Here is a 19,240-nt window from a genome sequence, read left to right on the forward strand (position 1 = left end):
CGAGGATTTTTTCATAATTACATAAAATCTCGCTTCGATTACTAAAAGCATTATAGGTGAAAATTTTTGGGTTTCATGACTTTCACGCAGAAGGATATCATAAGTAATATTTCTATGACCATGCAGTGTACATGTGGCGGTCCTCTTGCATGCTTTATGCTGGTGATTGATCACCCCTGCCAAACACCGTAGAAGTGGCTCGCAGGGTATTATGTAGATAAGTTCAACGGATTGAGAACCATTAATGGAACTATTTCCGTGAAGAGCTGTTCAGCACCTATAATCGGGCATTTTAATATTGATGACGGGGAAATTTTACCAAACCTCATCTGTAAAGGTAATTCGATAATTATACCACTGGAGCCGATACTATGGCAGAAACGTCTTAGAAATTTGGCGAAATTATTGCAAGGTATGTTCCGTGAAGTAACTGGTGTCATATATATTCCATTCAGCTAAAACAAATCAAGTAAAAATTAGATTTTAACTAATAAATTCTACCAAAAATTCAAAAACCAAGAGCCTATATACACGCGAGACAATCTGATAAAGTCTAAAAATAACTTTTCTTTACTTGTTAACGGGGAAGGTAATTCAGGTCAAGTTTTTGGTCACACCTGTTTTCTTTTTGAATAACGTTTCTTGCCATCAGTTTCGAACTTTTTTTCACAATATTATTCACCCAAGTAACAAAATGTGAAATCCTCATTTCATAATTATAATTCCTATTTTCGCTGCACACAATTGTTGATTCCATAGATATTCCTTGAAGTGGCTCGCAAGGTATCACGTTGATGTAGCACTCCTCCGGCAATCTAACCTCACTTGATACCTATTTCCATCCTCCCCATCCTCTTTCACCCAACATCCCTACACTAAGCAAATATTAGAGCTTCAATTTTATAATAATTCATGTAACAACCTCCATGACTTCTGGAAACGTTACGATTAAGTCTCGATAAGTTATCATCATTTCAAAGCTGAGAATAAAGTAGACAGATATTGATGTCGAATTACGATATTATTATTCCCTAAGTACATCTGACAAATAAAGGTTTGTCACCACTCCCGACTTTATCCGGAATGTATTACGCATGTTTTTGAGAGGATTCAAAATGAATACGTTCCGTTCACAGCACTTAAATAAATAGTGTTTGCTATTCGATTTTGGTCGAGGGCCTGCTCTCCCGTGTTTTTAAGCAGGCCCTGTGGATGGCCATCAACAGGATGAAAGGTGTACTGGCTACAAATAAATGTATATATTTATTGCTTATTAAAGAAAGCGAATTTTTAGTACATTACGGATCTACAATTTCAAATGCCTCGCTTAGTGCAGAAACTACACAATTGTGATTGTTCTAAATGCATTAGATTGAGCATCAAATTATTCGTTTATTGCAAAAACCTCTAAATTACTGGAATAGGTAAATATTTTCTTGATTTCCCTAAAGTTTACAAATTTTTGCTTACAGGGATTCTGTAATAAACAATTCAAATACATATTCTATTACTTTTGCCCTCAACTTCTGCCACAACTGTTTCGCACTGACATATGTTGAGTCTCCACGGGCACACCGATGGGTTTTTACGTACGCTTTCTGGTCGGTCTTTGTCTTCCAGCGTCCTGCTTTCTGCCGAGTGCAACCATGCGGGAGAAGAATACGATCTTTCTCCCTTGCCTCCACCAACGACTGAAGGTGATACGAACAATAAGCTATCCGGCATGATTGCACGATGGGGGATTTTCGCTTGCGATTCCGGAAGGGGTGGAGGTGGGCAAGAACGCAGTATGAAAGGTTCTGGGTGGATTATCGGGCGAGTTAGCGGGACGCGCAGCTGTACGCGCTTACTTATTGTTAGTGGAGTAGGGGTGTGGCATGAAAGCCTTTCGTGGACCTTCCGTGGCACGGGAGGGAAGCGTGCGGTTTTTCCCATGAGGTATATGAGGCATCGCATATTTGAAAGATATCTGGAAACAGGAATCTAAAATTAACCCCAGGAGAGGGAGAAAAAAAGAGAGAATCGAGTAGGAGAAAGAATGCGCTCATTTTCAAGGCATCTCGTTCGAAAATGTAACAAATCGATCGCTATATTATTTTAATACTAAAATGTGCGAGGAAATAGCGACAAACAATGACTTAACGCGCGAATGGCTAACTAACGGCAATCTTTGGATTTCAAAAGGCTACCGTTCCACAGTTTGTGACTTGATTCGGGATTACATCTAAATTTGCGTATTACCCTGCAAGCCACCCTTAGAGATGTTTGGCACGAGCTGAACCAACCCAACATGCACCACAGGATTAAAATTTACTTCCAATATCATATGTACGCTGTAAATGTCACATGACCTATTGGATTAATCTACATCCTACTTGTGAAGGCCTACGAAGCTAGAACATGCAAAAAATTGTTAGACAGTGAAATTTTTAAAATGGCAATTTAATATCTATGAATTACTCATTTCCACGATTAAAAACATTATTTATGTAAAATAAAAGATAGGATATGGATCTAATGTGCTCAGTGTCTCGAGAGAAAGTTCGCGGGCTTTTGTCATGGGGTGAGTGTTTCACATCATTCACTACGGTACATGGTATCTATATATATTGTTACATATACGTATTATTTTAGGAATTGAAACAAAAAAGCATGTACATGTGCCACTTGAGTTTACTCTTACTTAGCAAGTGCTTCTTAAAGCACACAGTTTTTCTCCTCCTGAAAGTTATTATTCATCTCTCAAAACTAAATTCTAATTGCATGCATCGCATCATCGCTCGATTACATCAAGGTTAATAGCTATGACATAATGACATACTAATAACAATTAATAATTGAATGACATTGATTCTCCAAATATTAATGCTATTTTGCACGCTGCATGCTGGTGATTAATCACCCCCTGCCAAACACCCTAGAGGTGGCTCGCATGGTATTATGTAAAAGTAGATGTATTTAATAAGCGTAGAATCTTACGATCAATTGTACCGGAGATATAGAGACTACTCAATGAAATAGGAGTTGAACCATGATATACCCTTGCGGGACTCTCGATAACCTAATGCCAAAGCAGCTTCATAGGATAAAAGACAGGATGGCCCTTTGCAGATGTTGTGAATGCCTTTAAAAGACACGAAAGCAAATTGCCCAAAAAAGCTTTTTTTTTTTCAAATTAACAGGATTCAAATATTATCCATTTAATACCCGTAAGTAAGGCCTACAAAAACTGAACATAAAAAAATATCATTAAGATGAAAACTTAATAATTATTTAGGACTGAGAAGCTAATATTCGCACGATTCATTATAATGAACACTTCATTGAATGTCAAGAATTCCTTTGCCAGATTTTTCGGACATGAAAATCATAAATCTCACAATCAGTCACAGAGAGGCGTCGCGTTTTCTCTGAGAAATCACAGCAGAACAGGTTGATTCTTGTCCAAACCAACGTAAATACAAAAGCGAAGTGCGACTACACCATCGATGAGCTTACCCCATGTCCGCTGGATATCGCCTCAGCATGATTTCGAAAAACCCTCCTCCGCACACTATAATAGCATTCGACGAAATTCAGAAGATAATGGAGAAGAGAAAAACCCCAAAAGGGGGAAAGAGTTGGAAACACGGGTGTATGATCGTTAAACCCTTGACTGGAAAACCCTAAAACCATGGTCCTCCCTTTGTCCGCAGACTGGGCTGGGAGAATGGGGGGAAAGGCAGGCAGCGGAAGTTCTGCCGAAGTGTAGTATGGGAGGGCCCCGTGCGAGCGAGGCAAAGGAAGGGGTTGTAAAACGGATGACAGAGGGGGAAAGCCCGCTCCGGGGGACGCGGGAGTCGCCGCATGATGGACGCATGTTGCGAGGGTGGGAAGTGGACGGGAAACACCGAAGAGGGGGTGAGGATTGGGTCGGCGCGAATTGAGGCAAGGGCATGGGAAACGCGGATGGTGGACGTCCATGCAGGTCGGCCGGCTCCACGATCCATTGGGGACACGCCGCGCCGGGGGTGCGTCGGCCGACGCTTCCGAGGAAGATGGGCGCAGAAAGAGTCGCCGCCTGCTCTTCTAGACACAGGTGAACAGGACTCCAGCGAGACTAGACGGATTGGTGTTTACCAAGTATCCAAGTGGAAATTTTATTGGCGTGAGAAAGAGATGCTTCCTTTTCGGTAAATGCTGTAGATCAAGGGTTGCCAGCCCCTTCATACCTGCGGGCCTAATGTTACCATTCCGTTGGTCCGTATTTTATTCCAATGCCCCCTAAACCAGCATACTGTCGCCGAACAAACGCCCTAGAGGTGGTTCGCAGGGTATTATGTAGATGTATATTATGGCCATTTACATAAAGTGATACAACAAAGGATTGGCGTAACTATGGGGAGGACGAGGGGATGTATGCCCCCCCCCCCCAAATCCTCAGATAAATCAAAAAAATACTTTAAAATCTTGTCTGGATTAGATATACAATAACTGCATCTGCTTAAAGTAGAATTTTACATGCCAAAATGATGTAAAATGTATATTGAGGCATGTTATTTTTCAAAAATTTTCCTGACCTCCCTGCTTCCTGGGGGGCTAGCACCCCACTAACTAATGACATCTTCTTGTAAACCCCGATGTAAAAGGCCAATGTAACCCGTTTTCGGTGTTATGGGCATACTTTTTTTTAATAAATAAGATAAGAGTAGATTGCCTTAGTTTGGGATAACATACCCAGACGGTATTCCAACCCGCGATTCCAACCATATTCCAACCTTTGGATTCGCAGTAGAGAATTTTTCCATGCCGTCACTGAGGCAGTAAGGCTTCTTGAAACGCAAATACTAGTATTTTCACGAGACATTATGATATATAAATGACTAAATAACCTTCAAAATGTATGAGATGCACTTTACCCATACAGTGTGTAAAAATTAGTGGGAGCAAACAGATTTGCGAGGCGCAATAAATTTTATAGGGGTCCACTGTAGATGAAGGGAATTCGTGGAAGTTCGAGCGAGCCAAATGTTGTCTCAATCTATATTATTCCTGAAACATCTCTAGCTGCGTACATAATCATTGTACATAGGCGCCATAATCAACAGCTTGATTCCACGTAAGACATTCGTAATCGATGCTTTCACCAGAAGGTTGACTTCGATACAAAATCCAAAGCTAGCTCCAAACTGAAGAATCTGAGCTTTTCCCGGTGAATAGCATGGATGAAAGCTTCTCGCGTTTCCAACCGGGTCAGGGTCTGCATGGTTGGAAACCCGAGAAGCTTTCATCCTAGCTCAAAACTGATTGTGAGCCACGTACGTGTTGAATGTCACACATTCAGGGTAGAGGGAGCACGTCATTAACCTCCACAAGCTCGCGCATCTACATAATATCCTGCGAGCCAACTCTGGGGTGTTTGGCAGGGGTAAACTTCGAGGATTGAGTATTGTCTCGAAATTCCTGATATCATTTGTTCACATTTCTCAACACCAATAGAAATATGTGTATCAATAACCTCCACCACCCCAAAATAATTCCACCAACCCTCGCTGCCTTTCGCACTCATTTCATTTCCAATTAAAGGCGCTAATAGGAAGAAATTCATCGCATGGTTTTACTCAGTATAAACCAAAAGGACACATTTTAAGTGCATACTGACGTGTCATTCTACAAAAAAACGATCTATGATCTGTAATTTCAAAAGAAAGAAAATAATACAAAAATGAAACACCAATCCAGACGTATTAAACAATGCTCTTATCTGTAGGTTTAATCAATACGCTCTAGTCGACTCTAAATGGCGGTGATACCCATCATAGGTTGCAATGCCTATGTAAAAACATCCCGCCGACTTCCTATTACCAATTTTTTTATCCTTATACTCGCGGACAAGATGCATAAGAGCAATATTTTTTTTTCCTCGTTTTAAACCTCTCAGAAAGCCGCATAAGTTAGTCTTTCAATCTACATTCTTCGTATGAACAGTATTACTGTGAAGCAAAATATCTGTCAAGGGCAATTTACAGCAAGCAAACATCCAGGTCTAGGATGACTCGAGACCACTCGCGTATATATTAAATATCGCGATAAAGAGAAAGTTCAACAGAGGAAAAAATTGTGACTTACCGCAAAGAGCCACATAGTTTAAGTTTTTTACCTGCAGAGTATTACATCAAAGAATATACTGAATTGTACACATCTTGAGACACAAGATTTGTGCCAATAATACACAGAGATCGGAAGAGATATGAACGTCGAGGTAGGCCAATAGAGGTAAGAGAAAAAAGCGGATTGAAGTACCATGCCGGAGCCAGGTATCGATAAAGAATTAATATCCATTCGAGGACTTTCAAACATCTCACTTTTTGGAAATATTTCTTCCGTTCTGCCTGCAACGTATGAATTGAAAGAAGAAAGCTTATACGTGGCATATCACCAATGTATATCTTATCTAAAAGATACAGTCATAACGATGGTGATATCGGCGGGGCCAATGCCATTTTTTTACCTATGTTCCTTTCCTTGTCTTATAGAAAAACACTACTAGCATTATAAGTGAAAGGAGACGGAATTCCACGAAAGAATATGAAATGTTAGGACAGTGAAAAACGCAACTGCAAGTACAAGGAAACTCACAAAACGTGCATGTATGCGCGACACTTATGAAAATAAAATACATTAGCAGCAAAGTCGAAGAAACTCTGATTCATCAAATGTGTTGGTAAAAGTTCCGCGGCTGATTAAGTAACACACGAATATTGATTAGAAAGGATGAAATTAGACGCCGATAAGTTAATCTACATCTACATAATACCCTACGAGCCACCTCTAGGGCGTTTGGCAGGGGGTGATCAATCACCAGCATGCAGCATGCATTTGGACTCCCACATGCACACCACACCGTCCAAAAAACGTCCCGTATAATAACAAACTATACTACTATATGCTGTTAGAAATAGAATATAGAATAGAAATTCAGAAACATGCTTTAAGTTTTACATAGGTTAGTAGGCTACACTAAAAGTTATGCAATCTATTTACGAGGTCTATTGCTGCCGTTATAATCTCTTATTGATCGAGGAAAAAATGACATTCGGAATCTGTCTGTTCTGCAATCTATCTCTCTTATTTTATTTATATGATCTGATCTTCCGTAGTACGTTGGCGTCCGCAAGATATGGTTAACTTCGTCAGAAAAGACACTGCTCTTGAATTTATCTAAAAGGTTTAGTCTATTTTTCAATCTACGGTCCGACAGAGATTCCCATCCGAGTTTATCTAAGAGGTCAGTCACACTAACAAGACTATCGTAACGACCTTTCACATACCTGGCAGCTCTCCTTTGCACGCGTTCTAACTCTGTTATTAAGCCTTTTTCATGAGGGTCCCAAACACTGGCAGCCAGGGGCGGATCCAGGATTTCTTTCTGGGGGGGGCACAAGCAAGGCCGTATCCAGGATTTTGTTCAGGGGGGGGCACAAGGATACCTCGTCATACAAAACGAACGAAAAGATAATGGGACCGTATTAAAAATCTAGCATATTTTTAAGAGTCTGGGGGGGGCACGTGCCCCCGTGCCCCCCCCCTGGATCCGCCTATGCTGGCAGCGTATTCCAAATGTGGTCTAACGAGGGAAAAGTAGCTAATTTCTCTCACTTTGTCGTCATATTTTCCTAATATTCTTTTAACAAAAACCATTTTGCGATTAGCTTGACCGGTTAAATGACGTCACTGACTCTTGTAATCGTTTCTCCGTAACTGCTTGGCCTCGCGCATCCGTATCACGTAGTTTGTTGATATTAAAACTAGTAATTAGTGAGTAATTCTTTCCGTCAAGGAACGGGTGTCCAATATGTGAGGCAAGTTATGATGGGAATTGTGACAGAAGCGTAGAGAAAAGTATAGGATATACATCTACATCTACTTAATACCCTGCGAGCCACCTCTAGGGTGTTTGGCAGGGGGTGATCAATCACCAGCATGCAGCATGCATTTGGACTCCCACATGCACACCACACCGTCCAAAAAACGTCCCATATAATAACAAACTATACTACCATAAGCTGTTAGAAATAGAATATAGAATAGAAATTCAGAAACATGCATTAAGTTTTACATAGGTTAGTAGGCTACACTACAACATGCAATCTATTTACGAGTTCTATTGCTGCCGTTATAATCTCTTATTGATCGTGGAAAAAATGACATTCGGAATCTGTCTGTTCTGCAATCTATCTCTCTTATTTTATTTATATGATCTGATCTTCCGTAGTGCGTTGGCGTCCGCAAGATATGGTTAACTTCGTCAGAAAAGACACTGCTCTTGAATTTATCTAAAAGGTTTAGTCTATTTTTCAATCTACGTTCCGACAGAGATTCCCATCCGAGTTTATCTAAGAGGTCAGTTACACTAACAAGACTATCGTAACGACCTTTCACATACCTGGCAGCTCTTCTTTGCACGCGTTCTAACTCTGTTATTAAGCCTTTTTCATGAGGGTCCCAAACACTGGCTGTGTATTCCAAATGTGGTCTAACGAGGGAAAAGTAGCTAATTTCTCTCACTTTGTCGTCGCACTTTCCTAATATTCTTTTAACAAAACCCATTTTACGATTAGCTTGACCGGTTATTTCTCGAATATGTTTATTCCACGATAGATCATTATTGAGTCTAACCCCTAGATATTTCACGGATTCAACTGCCTTTAACTGGGTGCCCAGAATTATATAGTTACGCTGTAGCGAGTTATTCTTCTTCCAGAAATTCATTACGACGCATTTTTCCAAATTTAATTCTAACTGCCAAGCATCGCACCAAGCTTGGATAGCAGCAAGGTCATTCGTTAGTTCATCCATATCTTTGCTGGAACGGATTTCTCTGTAAACTACCGCGTCATCTGCAAATAATCGTGATACTTACTATACTATATTTTTTTGCAGTGGGGTAACTTGGAATATGTCTTGGGGGGATGGGATGGCGACCCCTCCCCCCACACAGGCAAAATCTGATAAAATAAAAATAAAATGACATGCCTGAAAATACATTTTACATAATTTTGGTACTATAAAATTAACTTTGAGCAGATGTAGTTATTATAAGTCAAAACTAGACGATAGTTTTAAATATTCTTTCATTTCTCAGAGGCTTTGGGGGGATCTATCCCCTCATCCCCCCAGTTAGTTACGCCACTGCTTACTAAGTACATCAGGAGAGGAGTGTTTCTCAGACGACCCGAAAAATATCCTTCGTTTATCTTCGCGATATGGTTGACGTGATCACAAAGATAAAGTAAAAGAAAAAGACTACAGAACAGAGATATTTAAAATGTCATTATTTCCTCGAACTATCAGGGATGTTAACGATGTTCTGATGAATAAAATAAATGGCCTCACTGCATTTTTATCTTACTCCATTGTTAACCTCGCATGGATTTACAGTTGGGATTACTAACAGTTGGAAAGGCATACGATAGCATGAATGTGCACGTAATTTTTGATATTATGCGTAATATTTTTATGACCGCGTGGTGTGCATGGGGATTGTCTTGCATACTGCCAAGGTGGTGAGTGGTATCCCTCTGTCAAACACCCTAGAGGCGACACGCAGGATATTATTTTGATGTAGACTGATGCATTATCGACGTAAACGGATGGGTTTGGAAATTATTTTTTTCAACGTCAAAATAAAAATTACGCAACAATTCAAGCCAAACGCTCACCTTTATTTCGAATAACACAATGTAACACGAAGGGTGGGTCGAAAAATGATTTTTTTTCGGGATAAAATCTGCCCTACGCGGGAAAGTTGTCAAATCATATCAAGGTCTCAAAACTCAAAATCGCATATTGTAAACCACTGCCGCCCGAACCCCAAAGTTTAACTTTTTGCAAAAATTCGGGATGAATTTCAAGACAAATATCTATGGAGAATGAATAACTACAAACAAGCAGTTTTACCAGTGACCAATGATGAATCAATATTCTATTCTATCAATATTCTATTGATGAAGTTAAAAGTTTATCAAAACAATAATATAGCTTTACGGTGGGTGAGAATGATCAACAAATTTCAAGTGTATGCAAACCTCGTACCACTCAAAATGTCTAGCTGCGGTCAGCAATGACTTCGCATTCTGCCTTTGTGAAACCGAATTTACGGTAAATTAGCTAGTTATTTTTACACATTATCCCTCTTTTCATGCCTCAAAGAAAACTCCTCCGCCTCGCGCATCCGTCTCACATGATTTGTTTTCACTTAAACACAAGAGTACATAATTCTTTCCGTCAAGGAACGGGTGTGTCTCAACGAATTTTTTTCGAAGCAAAACAACGAAGCCAAAATTCGAATGACGTCACCAATTCATGAAAAGTGAGCGCCATATTTCGCATTTTTTTTCATTTAAAAGTTATAAGCAAAATGGCTGAATGAGGAGAACTGACTTTTCGTCGTCAACTATTTTCCCAACCGTCGAATAAATTATTTAAATGAATTGCGATTTTGGCTCCAGGTGAACGACCCCTTTGTAAGGGTACCTCCACGTAGCGAAGTGCTCGTTAGGGAGAAACATTCACTACAAAAGGCCTCGCAGGGTATCAATCCTATGTAGAACAGATAGATTTATAATACTCGTATATCTTATATAATACTTATATATCCCGTATACTAACAAACTAGTATAGTTTGTTAGTATACAGGACGTATTTTGGACGGTGTGGTGTGCATGTGGGAGTCCAAATGCATGCTGCATGCTGGTGATTGATCACCCCCTGCCAAACACCCTAGAGGTGGCTCGCAGGGTATTATGTAGATGTAGATAATGTCGTTTTTTCCGCGATCGATAAAAGACTATAAAAGTTAGTGTTAGGACTTAGAAATTGGATATAGTTATCTGGTAGTGTACTTTATTAGCTCATTCCTAAATACGTTTCGGAATTTTCCCAGGATTTCTAACATCATGATTAGCATGTTTTAGCTTCATAGGGAGACTGCCTTCGTAAGATATATATTGTAGAATATGTGTCATATTTAGCGTACATGATGCGTAGTGCAGGTTAGGGAAGTAAATTTTAATCCTCTGGTGCACGTCGGTGGTGGTTCACCTCCTACCAAACACCTCTGTAGGTGGCTTGTAGGGTAATATGTAGATGTAGATGAATTTAATTTAGCGCTACCTACCTCTCCGTAAGGGAGCATCTATTAATTACGTGAGGCGTTTAAGGGGGGGGGGGAAGGGGTCAAGCCAATTCTCACCTAATCTCACGCGGGAGAGATCGGAGTCCTGGCAAGTATCCCGTATACATTTTACGCAAGAAACGGTGTATAATGTGATTCTAGACTACGATCTTAGTAATATTAAATACTAGTCTTTAATCAAAATAATTAAACAATCAATAACAAATCCAACGCAATGAAGCAAAGATTAACGTATTTACATTGCAAATACTCATTTTGAAGAATCTCACTTGAAATTAGAGAAAGGGGGGCAGGGGGTCGAGCCAAATATCACGAAATGGGGAGGGAACGGGTCACCAAATCGCCAAAATCACCTCACGTAATTAATGTACGCCCCAAAAACCGGCCTTTCCTTTACCCGTGCGGAAACCCGAACAGTGTTAAATGGATGGAGTTGCTTTCACAAAATTTTTTCTCACAGCCTCCATCCCGCCATCCTATGTCCCGGTCTTCAACGAGGAAAGAGAGTCACAGTGGTGTTGATGACGGAAGGCAGGGAGGGATCTGTAAAGTCCCGCGAGAGACATTCCACAGTCCTCGGTCCCATTTCCTTTCGATTCCCGGAAGACGGTAGGTCGCAACGGCGTCGTCACCACTCCATTCGGACCCGAACGGCAGTGGCCCGGCGAGATGGGAAATCCAAGCGTGGGATTGGGAGGCAGGCGGGAAAGTTTTGACCTGGGTAAGAGGCCTTTCAATGCGGTCAGGGATCCTTCAATGATTGTCCCGTCAGCCTGGCTCCAAACCCATCAAAGGAACGAGCACTCGAAGAGCATCCTCAGCTGCACGGTCGTCGCCCTCATTCCGCGAATGCTTCACTTTAAGCTGAGAAGGGGATTCCCCAATGTCTGTGCAGCTGTTCTTCACTCAAATAGGCAAATAGACAAGAGCGCACAAGGTGGCTGCGCGGTGATCAACACTTCAACACAACATTGAAACTCCAAACTTAGGTACTACCGAGGAAATGTAAAAAAATTAGTAATACAATGTAGTGTTTATGATCTTGGAGTATAGGTCATGATTTAAATTAAATACACATTTGGCCAACGTTTCTGAGATTTATTCTCCTTCCTCAGGGCTCTGTGATAGAAAAGTTTCGTTAGTTTCTATCACAGAGCCCTGAGGAAGGAGAATAAATCTCAGAAACGTTGGCCAAATGTGTATTTAATTTAAATCATGACCTATACTCCAAGATCATAAACACTACATTGTTGTAATAATAAGGAAGGTCAGGAGAAGAAACTGTATTCATTAAAATTAGTAAAAGAAATCCTTTAAGATATATCTCATTAAAATCCTGGCAAAGTTAGGATAAAATTTAATGTGTAGAAAAATTAAATACCGTGCACAAACAATGTTAACAAATACAAAAAAATAATTTGAAAAAACGTTTCGGAAACAGCTAATCAAAACCATCACACATCTACATCAACATCTACCGCTACCTCTAGGGTGTTTGGCAGGGGGTGACCAATCACCAATACGCAGCATGCAAGAGGACCGCCACATGCACACCGCACGGTCATAGAAATATTAGGCATGTTAGAAAAATATACATGCATATTCATGCAAAGACGATAATTCCTATAACAAATCCATACAAGATTAGAACAATGGAAGGAAAAAAATACACGCAATGAGTTCGCTTGGTGAGTTTCCATTAATTCTAATAATTGAGAAGACGTTACTATCCTTAATAGTACGAGGGAAGAATGACATTTTATATATCTCTATTCTGCAGTCTATTTCTTTTATTTTCTTCTCGTGATCACGTTTACCATAGTACGGCGATGACGCGATCTCACATTTTACCATTTCAATCTTGATTCTACCTATGTTTATTCCGAAGGCGTTTGATTTATCGGGAAGAGATGATTGAAGGGTATTTTACTGATTACGGTAGGCCTACAAGGAGCATTTTGCAAACCGTTGCCCACCATATTATTTCACATTCATTGATATTTCTGGGGACTTACAGTTTCGCCAGAATGTTTCTGTCTTACCTCTATCATAATCTGTTTTCATTTCACAAACGAATTTAACAGGAACACTTTGCAACACATTCAGCTCCACAATATCTGGAGTAAAAGAATTATTTTTTAGAGGAAAAATCAAAGTTCTTTAGATGCATTGACAATTATCCTTCATGAATAGCGTCAAATTGTGAGCAAAGCGTTCAAATCGAATTAAAACCTGTTAAAATTCAGCTATTTCTTTGGGTGAACATTGCAAAACATTTGCAAGAGCCTCCTTGATCGCCATGCAGACGAAGTTAATCACAATGAAAGCCGGGCACGCAAGAAACCACAGTGGATAGTGTGCAAGTGATGTCCTAAAAATTCTTGTTTATGGTAAGGTATGTTTGCACTAATATAACGGCCCAGCTCTCAGTTCGCTCACTCGGTACGACAGTTTCTACATTAGCCAATATATAGGTATCGCATTTGTGATATAAGACGTATAACAAAAGGCATTAAATAAGTAAGCGTAAAAGACAATTACTTTGCAAGCAAATTTATTAACATTTCCCATCGTCATATCTCGCATTAATCCGTGTTTCTATTAAAAATTCTTCAAAAAAGTTCCGGGAGATTTTTCTATTATTGATATCAAAAGAATATCTTTACATTTAAAGATTCACTTCCTTAGGCAAATTTTGAGGCTGATGTTGCAAAAATTATAGCTCCCGACTCACAAGATAAAAGTAAGTAAATGCACATTATTTCCTTGCAGGCCCACCCTCAGGGTAATGATAGGATATATTTACTTTGAGGGCCTACCTTAGACCCCAAGCGCTCAAGGCCTAAGGCGGCTCGGACTCATCCTATTGAAAAACTGCAATAACTCAATCGAAGTCTCATTTTATTAATATTTTAGAAGAGTTGATCAAATCATAGTAACATAGTGGGCTACCAGTTCATGTTAATATGGCAACCAAGTATCCCGTATTTCTCAGGAGATACCAAACGCGTGCCATTATTTTCTTACTTAGGGCCGGTTTTATAATGTCTAGTTGGCGTTAACCGGTGCATAATACTATCGTAATCTAAACTTTAAGGTATTTTAAAGTTAAAGTAGTGACAAGTAGTTCAGGATAAAGGTTATTTTAACGGGTGACTTCAAGTGGAAGATATTGTTAACTCTGATTTTTATGCTCCGAAAAAACTTAACTAGACATTGTAAAACCGACCCTTAGAGTATCAATTGCATTAGCACCTTCGGAACTATCAATTTACACTTCCTAGGTATTTATGGACTTTTCATTGTCTTCAAGCACAAAGAATGACAATATTTCCACCCGCAGCTAAAAACATTAAACGTTTTCGCTTGATATATTACCGAGTCCGCAATCTTCTGCTCTCAATAAAAAAAATAGAAAACTTGACTACTATACTCTTCGATCGAATAAATTAGTACGTTTGCGTTATATTATAAAAGAAATGTACACAATAGTATAAGTAAGTACGTATTCAGAATAATACATAGGGAAAATAATTTTCGGAGGCTTTGGCAATGGGGGAATGGAGTTAAATCATAAAATAAGAGGCCAATCAAACCAGTAGCGAGTACAATAGGACTAGTGGTCCCCCCCCCCCGAAATACTAAGGAGATAGCTTTACCCCTCCCATTACTCCCCTCCTCGAAATGTACCCCACCCCCTTGGTGAAACCCTCAAAACATTTCCTGATTACGGCCTAGCGGCCAATCATTCGGATTTATTCTTACATGCACAGGCATTTTTTAAAGAATTAAAATGTTTCCACAAAATTTCAAAGGAATTTTCGCAATTAAAAGCCAAAAATGAAAGAGGAGCATGATCAGTGAAAGAGGCGGAAAAGAAACACAAATGAGGAGATAAAATGAACAGTGACGTTTCTCTTGGAGGAATTCAAACAATTTCCTGCACCCGAGAGTTTCCAAATGCTGGACACATGGACCGTGCTCTACGATCCACATTTTTTTCGGAGCCGAGAAGTCGGGAAACCACATTAATCGTTTCGTAAATACGGAAGGAGACCTGAAAATTTGTGGGGATGCCCCAGGAAAAACGGTCCCTAACGGTGACAGCAATGTTATGAATACCGTTCGCACAGAGCCACCGGCCTAATAGACATTATCTGTACACCCCAACGGAGTGACCACATATTTATGAAGAAAAATGACCCCACCTGTCCAGTGAGAATCATACCAACGGCACGCTTATCCTAAACAATGCAATAAACGGGTCAGCAGCGAGAATACACATAACAAGATTGGTTGGTAAATAGAATCGCTAAACCAAAACCATAATCGCAATTCATTAAAAGGATTCGGTTAATGGAGGGAAAAAATACTTACAACGTAAACAAATCCCCATCCAATCTTTCTATCATAATTTTAAAGTAAAAAAAATGCGAAAGAATCTGCCCACTTTTAATGAGTTGGCGACGTCATTGGAGTTCTGCTGCATTAACTCGTTCAGATAGAAGCCCTTTCAGAAAAAAAGAGGACGAAATCGTTCACACTGGTTAAAACAAAATCGATCGCGTGAGGACCAAGACAGAGAATTAGTGAAGAAGCGGAGACCCGCTCGGCATCAGTTCATGACGTTCTCAACTTATCTTCGATTTGGTTAAGGCCATCGAATTTTCGCCGCGAATAAACCCTATTGGAAATTTCTTATAAGAAAATTTCTTATCAGAAATTGGACATATTTCTTATAAGAAAATTTCTTAAAAGAAAATTTCTTATCAGAAATTGGGCATTTTTCTTACAAGAAAATTTCTTATAAGAATTTTTCTATAAGAAAATTTCTTATCAGAAATTGGGCATATTTCTTATAAGAAAATTTCTTATAAGAATTTTTCTTATAAGAAAATTTCTTCTAACTATCAGTTACAAAATGTTATTTATAACAAATTTTCTGATGGAAATATTTATTATAAATATCATATAAACATGCTTAAAACACTTGCGCAAACTTCTATAAAAAGCTGCATAAGATTTACATCCCTACTGAGAGTATAAAGTTAGCATTATACCTAATTCAATCCAAATGTAGATGCCTATATCTTATACAGCAAACCTAATGATTTCCCATGAACCAAATGTAGATGTCTATCATCAGTGTACATCAAAAAGGACATTGAAGCTCTGTAAAGTTCACCTGGCTGGCCATACAAGGCGAGATACCATAGAGGTCTTTCAGGGCATGGGCTCTGTATAGGGTTAATGTCCCCACATGCTAAAAGAAACTAAAATCAATGAAACCAACGATAGCCTAGAATGATGGACTGATAATTGAATACAACTTTGGCAATCATTACGCAATGAAAGATACAGGAATTGCAATATGGAATATGATTTTACCTGGAAAATTGAAGAAGCAAATGTAATAATTAAATTCAAGTTCCACTGGAGATAGGTACTTCAAGAAATTATATGGGAAGGAAGAGTAAAATTTGATAAATAAAATGCATATGAGCAATGTTTATTTAAGATACCAGAGAGAATGAGACCTCTACATACAGATTTGGATAGATAATGAAAGAAATAAGCAAAGCAAAATGGAATTTGATGCCATTTTGGAGAAAAGGATACGTAGAATATGGCTAACAATAAGTGCAAGATTTAGGGAAATTAATAGGAATCACAGAAACACTGATTGAGAATAATAGTTGATGTATTTTCCATAAAATAATAACTGTGCAGATGTTGGCATACTCATACAAATTCATTCTCATTCTCTTCAGAGAAGACTAACCCCTATGAAAAAATTGTATAAACCTGTTTCAAAATTTTATACAATTTATACAATTGCCATGGCAATGTATAAGATTGTATAAAATTTTGAAACAGGTTTATACAATTTTTTCATAGGGGAAATCACTCACTTTGTCCATTAAAACACTGTTTTCATTAAAACTTCCTCTTATGTTAGATATGCCACAATCTGAAAAATATACATGTCTATCTAAATAAATGATGAAAAGTTTAAAATTCAACGAAACTATCTGTTTAAGGTAATATAATTTTAGGAATGCCAGTTTTTTAATACTTACCAAATGAGGTCAATGCCTTATTTTGGTTAGAAGCACACGACTTATTTTATTAAACTGCTATCACAAAGACATAGTGAATGATTAACATATAAAAGCAATCCCTAGCAACCTAGCAACCAAACAAGTTTTGGTTGTTAGGTTGCTAGGGAACCATGTGAACAGTATCCTGCAACGTATGCAATCGTAGTATACATCGTGGTTATTCATGGCCCATATCGAACTTCCATCGGTCAAGTAATCTGTAGACTCGAAACAGAGGGATCTTATAAGTCTACAATTTTTCATGTGCCCTCAGCTAATTATACTAGCAAGTCGCATTAAAGAAGCCTCCGCTTCTTGGAACCATTTATGTCAAATACCATGCTGAAAAAACCCAGGAAATTAGCAGAACATTACTTAAAAAAGAGTTATACATAATTTCAAAAAATTATCTTATGTAGAATTCCTTAAATAATTATCAATTGCCAACATAAGTTATGGTGACACGCCTGCTGGATAAAAACCTAAAAGGTATGCGACCCACGCAGCATTATTGTAGAATTCTATACGAAATGCAGATTTCTTATAAGAATTTTTGTAAGACTTATAGAATCCTATAAGAATTTCTATAAGACTTATAGAATCCTATAAGAAATCTGTAAGACTTGTAGATTCCTATAAGAATTTCTATAAGACTTATAGAATCCTATAAGAAATATGTAAGACTTATAGAATCCTATAAGAATTCTGTAAGACTTATAGAATCCTATAAGTCTTACAGAATTCTTATAAGAATTTCTGTAAGACTTATAAGAAATTTTCAATAGGGAATCGAGTAGTAGGCGACGGATTGAAAAAAACGCAGAAAAATACACGTCTCTTTATTTTATAGCCTCTATCAAAATCATTGATTACAATAAATTTGATAACGACCCTATTCAAGCATTGAAAAAGGATATTTATAGACATCCCATGTAGATGTGATCACAGGAAGGTACCAAGCAAGAATCCACAGAGAATGCTCATCATTGCAAATATGCCTTAATGCAAAAGCGTCTTCGCCAAGACAAGTTAAGCCTATTGGGTGATGAAACTGATTGGAGGGGATTAGTGTATTGGGCATTGACAGACGAAATGGAAGAGTGGCCAAGGCCTTCATGGTGAGGAATTCAAGTGAGATAACTTCTATTGAGGCCATGTGAACATTCCTACCACTAGGATTAGGGAGTGAGTTAAGGATGTTGAGGACGACGCAGGATTCACCAACATTCTCACTCATTTCTCACAAGTGTTTCAACCCGGGGGAAGGATAAGTGATGGTAGAGCTCACAGCAGATACAAGCTGTAAGTGACTCATTCAGGGTATAAGGCCAGTTCCTTACCCTGGGCCATCTCATACAATAGAGACAAGAAGAAGACCATTTTACTTTATCTATGGGCCCTCAATTAAGTGAAACGTGGAGTGACTTTATGGGATGCAGTAAGGAATCACCTGGACTACTTTCATCTACATTCTACCCTCGATTAGGGTAAAAACGAACTACTTAACCCCTCCGTTTAACAAATTATTTATTTAGTTCTTCATAAAGGAGTTAGAAACAAATAGGTTCCAAGATTATGTTTTCCATGGCACTTTAAAAGATATCTACTCATCTTAGCTCAAGCAAACTAACCCTCCCACACAAACCTCCAAGTCACTCAAGGCTCACAGCCGAATTTGTGTAACAGCTGTTTAGCATTCTCTGTTCACTCATAGCAATTTTTCACAAATGTAAAGCTATCGTTAGAATTTTGTTAAGTGAACGCATAAAGTTTTTCTCAGATCAGACCAGATCCCATGTCCATACCATATTTTCAAAGTGTAGCATTACAAACACGAAGTAGTACCTCTCTTTTTCATCATTAAACCTTCCGACAAGATGTTTAACAAATCTCAGCTTCTTTAGGGCTCCACTGCAAATACTTCAGCCCCATGGTTAACACATTCACAACAACCGACACCAAT

The sequence above is a fragment of the Ischnura elegans genome, chromosome 4 (assembly GCF_921293095.1).
Source record: "Ischnura elegans chromosome 4, ioIscEleg1.1, whole genome shotgun sequence".
In the NCBI taxonomy this organism is placed as follows: Eukaryota; Metazoa; Arthropoda; class Insecta; order Odonata; family Coenagrionidae; genus Ischnura; species Ischnura elegans.